Raw genomic sequence first — 7676 nt, forward strand, 5'->3', positions numbered from 1 at the left:
CCGAGCTGAGGCCCTGGAGACAGAGTAGCGTGGCTTAGCCTCTCACCGGCTCTGTGACCTTGGGCAAGTCACTTCTCCTCTCTGCCAAACTGGAATCAGAGGCCCATTCCGTAGGTTTGTTGCAAGGATTCAATGAAATCACAAAGGCAACACACTTGGTAAATGTTGGTTAAAACTGCTAAAAATGACTGCTGACTGTTGGCAGGCAGCAGAGTACGATGGTCAGGAGTACAGAGGAAAGGGACTTCCCCGCGGTCCAGTGGTTAGGACTCCGCGCTTCCACCGCAGGGGCGCGTGTTTGATCCCTGCTGGGGGAACTAAGATCCCGCAAGCTGCAGGACATGGCCAAAAAACAAAAAAACAAAAAAAACAGAGGAAGGACAGGGGTTGAGATCCCAGCCCCTCCACGTGTCACGTACCTTCTCTGTTCCCTCATGGGCAACGTGGGGCTGGTTATAATAGTGTCTACTTTCTAGGGCTGTGGCAAGGATTAAGTCAGTTAATATATACACACATGCATCATGGAACATTTCCACAGCTCGTCACAACTGCCAGGTAAGAGTTGTTATTAATCAGCCAACAGTGCGGCCCTGGTGAGACTGCTCGTGGAAGTAAACCCCAGCAGATGCCCTATGGGCATGTTTTGCTCAGAGCCTTGTTTCTGTGGACCCCTGTCTGCTTGCAGACTCCATTCCAGTAGCACCTCTGCAATGAGCACATTTCACTGAACAACCTAAATAACGCTCCAGGGGAAGATCTTTTCCATTCAAAATAGGTCAACTCTGCTCTTTCTGGTGGGCTGCCAGCCCCGCCCATCCACCTCCTCTGCTGAATGTCACCCGTGGGACCCCAGGTGGAGGGCAAGTGTGTGGGCTGCTCCATTTTCAGAGAGCAAGTCCCCTCCAGACCCCCACCGAATTGATTTTTTGGACAAACTCAGGGCTACTTCCTTCCTTGGCAGAGGACAGGTCTGGGTTCCTCAGGTCAATATTTTCACGAGGTGTCTACAGACCTTTGCAGCCACACTCACTCCTCAAGTGAGCTCCTCCAGTCTGATAGCCTTAAAAGCCATCTATCACCTTCCAGGTCTGCCCGAGTTTACATATCTCAGCACTGACCTCTCCCACAAAGTCCAGACTCACATCTAACGGCCCATTCGACAGCTCCACTTGGAGGATGAATAAGCATATTAGTTAATTTGACATGTTGAAATTCAGACTTTCTATCTGCCCCATCTCAGTCAAGGCCACATCCATCCTGCCTGCTGCTCACGCCAAAATTCTGGCATCATTGTGGACTCCTCTCTTTCCTTCACACTCCACACCCCAAGCACTAGCAAACCCTGCTGCTGCCGCCTTCAGAATACATGCAGAATCCAGCCACTTCTCCTCTCCACCACCATTAGCTCCCCCAAGCCCCCACCCCTTCTCATCTGGATCACTGCAGTAGCCCCTGTGCCCAGCTTCTGCTCTTGCCCCAAGTCTGTTCTCTACTCAGCAGCCAGAGTGATCCTGTTAAGACCGGAGCCTGTCCTGCCTTTGTTTAAAACCCTCCAATGGATTCCCACCCCCTCTCTTTTTGGCTGCGCCACGCGTCTTGCGGGATCTTAGGTCAACCAGGGATGGACCCCAGGCCCCCTGCAGTGAAAACGCGGACTCCCAACCACTTGACTGCCAAGGAATTCCCGGGATCCCATCTCTTGAGGAGTTAAAGCTGAAGTTCTTACCATGGCCCCATCTACCTGCAGTTCCCACCACAAGCACCTGCTTTGGAACACGGGAGCCCTTGAACTATTGACTTATGCTTGGCCTTTGATGCCAAAACAGACCTGAAACCGTGGACCTTTTTAATGTCTTGTGATTTTGCATGTGTGTGTGTGTAATTTCTCAACAAAAGTGACATCATACATTTTTTGCTTAATAGTATATTACGCTTATCTTTCCATGTCAGTACATACAGAGCTACCTCAGCCTTCACACTGGTTGTCACCATATGTCTGACATGATATACTAAACTCATCTCCTCCTGTCAGACACGCACACAGCTTCTGCTAGCTTCCCTGGGACAGACATTGCAGCAGTGACATCCTTGGAAATGCGCCTTTGCACATGAGGTATTTCTGCAAGATAAGTTCCTTTAAGCAAACTTGCTGGCTGTCAACAATTTAATTTTGATAACGCTTAATCACTGTCCCCAAATGCTCAATCAATATAGATTTCAATCCACTGTGTTTACACCCTCACCAGGTAAACATAGTATAATTTAAAGAAATCTTTGTTGTGCTCACTTCAGCAGCACATATACTAAAATTGGAACGACACAGAGAAGATCAGCATGGACCCTGTACAAGGATGACATGGAAATTTGTGAAGCATTCCATATTAAAAAAAAAATCTTTGTTAATCTCATAGGTGAAAAAATACGAACTCATTGCTATAACTTGCATTCCCTTCATTTTTTGTGAGATTCGTATATTTTCCTGTCTTTATGGGCCATTTGTGCTTCCTCTGTGAATTCCCTGTTCACGTCCTTTGCACATTTCTCTTCTGGTCCTCGGGCACAGGGCGCTGAGTTGATTATGTTCCTTATTTCACAGTGTATGAGAATCACCAATGGATACAAGGTCAGTCTCTTGTTTTGGTTTAGCATTTTTTCTCCTTTATCTTTGCTCTTCATTCCCATCTCACTTAAATATGAATGGATCTGTGAAATATCTAATATCATGTTTATGCATTGGTGGTTTCAGTTTATATAAATGTATTATGCTGTTGACCTCATTTATTTATTTATTTTTTATTTTTTAGCGGTACGTGGGCCTCTCACTGTTGTAGCCTCTACTGCTGCAGGACACAGGCTCCGGACGCGCAGGCTCAGTGGCCTTGGCTCACGGACCCAGCCACTCTGCGGCATGTGGGATCTTCCCGGACTGGGGCACGAACCCGTGTCCCCTGCATCGGCAGGCGGACTCCCAACCACTGCGCCACCAGGGAAGCCCTGTTGACCTCGTTTTTGTTCCTTACTCTTCTCTCTGAACGCCACGTTTTGAGAAGCTGTCTGTTGTTTCTGATTGTTGCCTAACGTTCTGTAGTTTGCTTCCATCATGCTTTACTATGCATTCCCCTGAGGTTGGATGCTAACGTTGCCCCCAACTCCTGTTTCCACACAGGACACTGCAGTCAATGCCCTTGTATATGCCTCTTTGTACATCTGCACGAGAATTTCTGGGGCTTATTTACCAAGGATTGAGAGTGTGGGGTCTTGAAACAAATGTATATCTCTTTTTAGATTGCTTGAAAAAGAAGCTGTACCAGTTTATATGCCTGCAAAAGTGAGAAGGGGTTCTGTTGGCCCACACCCTCACCAAACATCAGTATTCACCTTATGAATTTTTACTCACCTGATGGTTATAAAAGGGTATCTCCCTGGGATAAACCATAATGGAAAAGAATACAAGAAAGAATGCATATATGGGACTTCCCTGGTTGTCTAGTGGTTAAGAATCTGCCTTCCAGGGCTTCCCTGGTGGCGCAGTGGTTGAGAGTCCGCCTGCCGATGCAGGGGACACGGGTTCGTGCCCCGGTCTGGGAAGATCCCACGTGCCACGGAGCGGCTGGGCCCGTGAGCCATGGCCGCTGAGCCTGCGCGTCCGGAGCCTGTGCTGTGCAACGGGAGAGGCCACAGCAGTGAGAGGCCCGCGTACTGCAATAAATAAATAAATAAATACATACATACATACATACATAAAAAGTAGGAAACAACCCAAATGTCCATGGAGGGATGAATGGATAAACAAAATATGGTATATACATTAATAGACTAGTATTCAACCTTAAAAAGAAATTCTAACACATGCTACAACATAGATGAGCCTTGAAGACTTTATGCTAAGTGAAATAAACCAGACACATAAGGATAAATATTGTATGATTCCACTTATACATGATGGCTAGAATAGTCGATGACATAGAGACAGGAAGTAGCACAGTGGTTACCAGGGGCTGTGGGAAGGGGGGAATGGGGAGTTGGTGTTCAATGAGAATAGAGTTTCAGTCTGGGATGATGAAAAAAATTCTGGAAATGGAGAATGGTGATGGTTGCACAATGTGACAGTACTTAATGCCATTGAACTGTTCACTTAAAACTGGTTAAAGAGGGGCTTCCCTGGTGGTGCAGTGGTTGAGAGACCGCCTGCCGATGCAGGGGACATGGGTTCATGCCCCCGTCTGGGAGGATCCCACATGCCGCGGAGGGGCTGGGCCCGTGGGCCATGGCCGCTGAGCCTGCGTGTCCGGAGCCTGTGCTCCGCGACGGGAGAGGCCACAGCAGTGAGAGGCCTGCGTAACGCAAAAAAAAAAAAAAAAAAAAAAAAAAAACTGGTTAAAGGGAATTCCCTGGCGGTCCAGTGGTTAGGACTCCGCGCTTTCACTGGGTCAGGCACACGGGGACCAGGAACTGGGTTTGTTCACAGCCTAAGGCCAGCACCTAGCACAGCCTGGCACTAAGCAGGTGGTCAGCAGATCTCTATAAATATCTCTGTTAACAACCCTTTTATGAGGCCCATTTTATAATAAGTAAACTGAGGCACAGAGAGGTTGGGTTATCTGCTCAAAGCCACAAGGCTGGTGAGGGGCGGTGCTAGAACCAAAATACATACAAGGAGTATGAGCCCAGAGCCCAGACTCCTTGGTGGGGGTGGGGCTCCCTGGAGTTTGGTAGGGAGGCGGATCCTGCCGGGGAGATGGGACCAGGTAAGTGATGAAGTGGGGCCTTTGGAGAAGCAATGGAAGCCCCGGCCCCTACCTCATCTTCTGTTCCCCGCCCGGAAACTGTTTGGCTTCCCTGCTACTTCAGATGTAACTCCAGACAAAGGTGGCGCGCGGGGGAGGGGAACCCACAGACAGAAACAAAACTCAGAGAATTTAGGGGAAGGGGAAAGTGAAACCAACGCCGGGTACAGGGCAGGGGTGGGAGAGAATCAGTGGCTGGAAACAAGGGCAGCACCCCAGCCCCTCACAGGAACAAGGAAGGGTGAGGACTCCAATGGCCAGGGCCCCCGCATACCTGCTGGCTGCTGCTTCCACACACTGGCCTCACCGGCACCCCCCACCCAAACTGGTTGTTTGCACATTTGTTCATCGGAGCAGGTTGACCTTTTTCTTTTTGTCGAGTGAGTGAAGGAAGGAAATACCTATGACCCCAAGAACACTGCAGGGCCACTGTTCACTTGTCCTTACAGGACACTGTCTAGGAGGATCAATTCGTTTGGCCCATTCTGAAGATGACAATTGACAATATTTTTTGGTTTTGCTTTGAACATGGGGTGCATAGACTTAGCCGTTCATCTCCTTGGTTTGAGCACTTCAGGCACCACCAGGGTCCTGAAAAGCCTTCCTTTAAAATGGACTTTCCTCGGGAATTCCTTGGCGGTCCAGTGGTTAGGACTCCGCACTTCCACTGCATGGGGCACAGGTTCGACCCCTGGTCGGGGAACTAAGATCCTGCAAGCCGCGAGGCGTGGCCAAAATAAATACATTAATTAAATAAAATGGACTTTCCCTTTCAGCCCATCCCCAATCCCAGTCTTGCTCCCCACAGCACCCCACTCTTGTGAGTCTAGAGCATGTCCTTCCAGTCTGCCTTCCAGGCATTTATTTCCATCTGTGTCAGTTACAGGTACCATTTATTGAGTGCTTACCATGTGCTAGGCACTGTGCTAAGCACTTTATATATCATGTCTCATTTATTCATCATACGTCCCTGAAAGAGGTGCTATTATTTTTTTATATATATAAATTTATTTATTTTATTTTGGGCTGAGTTGGGTCTTTGTTGCTGCACGTGGGCTTTCTTTAGTTGCAGCGAGTAGGGGCTTCTCAATGCGGTGGCTTCTCTTGTTGCAGAGCACCGGTTCTAGGTGCGTGGGCTTCAGTAGTTGTGGCACGCGGGCTCAGTAGCTGTGGCTCACGGGCTTAGTTGCTCCGCGGCATGTGGGATCTTCGACCAGGGCTTGAACCCGTGTCCCCTGCCTTGGCAGGCAGATTCTTAACCACTGCACCACCAGGGAAGCCCAAGAGGTGCTATTATTGTCGCCACTTTACAGATGAGGAAACTGAAGCACAGAGAGCTTAAGTCACTGGCCCAAGGTCACAGAATAAATGGCAGAAATATACGGCCTTGCTGTGCTTGTCTGTGTTTTGACTTTCCATAAAAACTGCTGTGCTATAGATCTTGTTCTGCATTCTTCTGTTTTTCTGATACGTTGAAGCTTTGTCCACATTGCTACCTGCCATGCAGCACCCCAGTGACACACAGCTTGGTAGCCTGTAATACTTCACCACTTCTAACCATGCCTAGGACATGTCTTTCTCTTTGTGAGAGGTTTTACCCACGAGTGGAACTGCCGGAAGTCACTTAGCTGTCATACTGGCCTTTCAAACATGCCCACTAGTTTATACTCCCACCAGAAGCACCTGACTTCTGTGTACCCACCTCCCCACCAGCCATCAGTTTTATCTGACTTTCTTCCTTTTTTTTTTTTTTTTTTTTTTTGGCGCTTGTGGGATCTGAGTTCGCCGACCAGGGATTGGCCCCGGCATTGGAAGCGTGGAGTCCTAACCACTGGACCGCCAGGGAATTCCCTTACCTGACTTTCTGTTCTTGCCAATCTGACGGGTCTCATGTGGGATCCTGTGTTTTCCTTTGTAGCTTTCTGATTACTGGGGTGGGTGCAGAAATCTTAACCCTTATTCCATTTCTAAAAATAACATTTGAACACACACAAGCACACAAAATAGGAAGGACATGATTTCAGAATAAAGAAAGCTCACTCTGGTGATGGGAGTTGAGGGTCGCCCAGGTCCTGCCCCACTCCCCAGCTACAAGGAGCCCCCGAGAGAGTCCAGAGCTACCTGCCACTCTCACCAAACACTCTGCCCAAGGAGGGGAAGGACCAGGACCCTGTGGAGCACCTGGATCACAGGTGCCATTCCCCTGCTGCAGTGTCTATAGCCTAGAAGAGTGGGAACTTGGTCCCATCCACGTCCTGGAGAGAAGCTTACCACACCCGAGAAGGAATGGGGGGACCTCAGAACTCCACCTCCCCACACTCTGGACCCCTAGGCAGGCCTGTGTACAAGCCCCTGCCCGTCTCTGTGCCAATGAGCAAACTCGGGGCACTCGTCCCACTTCCTGAGCCTCAGTCTCCTCCTCTGTAAAATGGGAGGTGATGAGAACACCTCTCCGAGAGAGTGGACTCAGATACAGCAAGCGCTGGGTCGTGCTGCACTCAGATACACAGCGCTGCAGATCAGTCCACCAGGCCAGTGGGCGGTGGGTGAGGTCACTCCCACCCCTTATCTCTCCCTCCTTCCCCCTCACCTCCTCCTCCAGCCCCTGGGGCCTCCAGGTCTGGCAGCCCCGGGGGCAGGTGTGGGGGAGGAGCCCACACCACTACTTTCTCGCCCTCCACGAAGCTTCTGGGACCCTGAGGGGCCGTCAATGCCAGAAGGACACCCCTCAGCCAAGGTGGGCTGAGTACAGGGCTGGTGCCTCCTGAATTGGGTCCCGGGTGGTGGATGAGGAAGTGGGAGCTGGGGGACACCACAGGGAAAGCTGACCGGATCAAATCTCAATCCTGGCCTTTGCTCTCACTGTCCCCTCTGCTCTTTCCCCACAGA

General features: G+C 49.8%; 1 non-coding gene across 1 annotated transcript; it reads left to right on the forward strand.

The window, feature by feature from the left end:
• The first annotated feature begins 2279 nt into the window (after positions 1 to 2279).
• On the forward strand, positions 2280 to 2386 carry LOC132494551 (U6 spliceosomal RNA). Its single transcript, XR_009533127.1, has one exon. It is a non-coding gene; the product is annotated as a U6 spliceosomal RNA (small nuclear RNA).
• Positions 2387 to 7676: the final 5290 nt, after the last annotated feature.

This window comes from Mesoplodon densirostris, chromosome 7 (genome assembly GCF_025265405.1).
Source record: "Mesoplodon densirostris isolate mMesDen1 chromosome 7, mMesDen1 primary haplotype, whole genome shotgun sequence".
Classification (NCBI taxonomy): domain Eukaryota; kingdom Metazoa; phylum Chordata; class Mammalia; order Artiodactyla; family Ziphiidae; genus Mesoplodon; species Mesoplodon densirostris.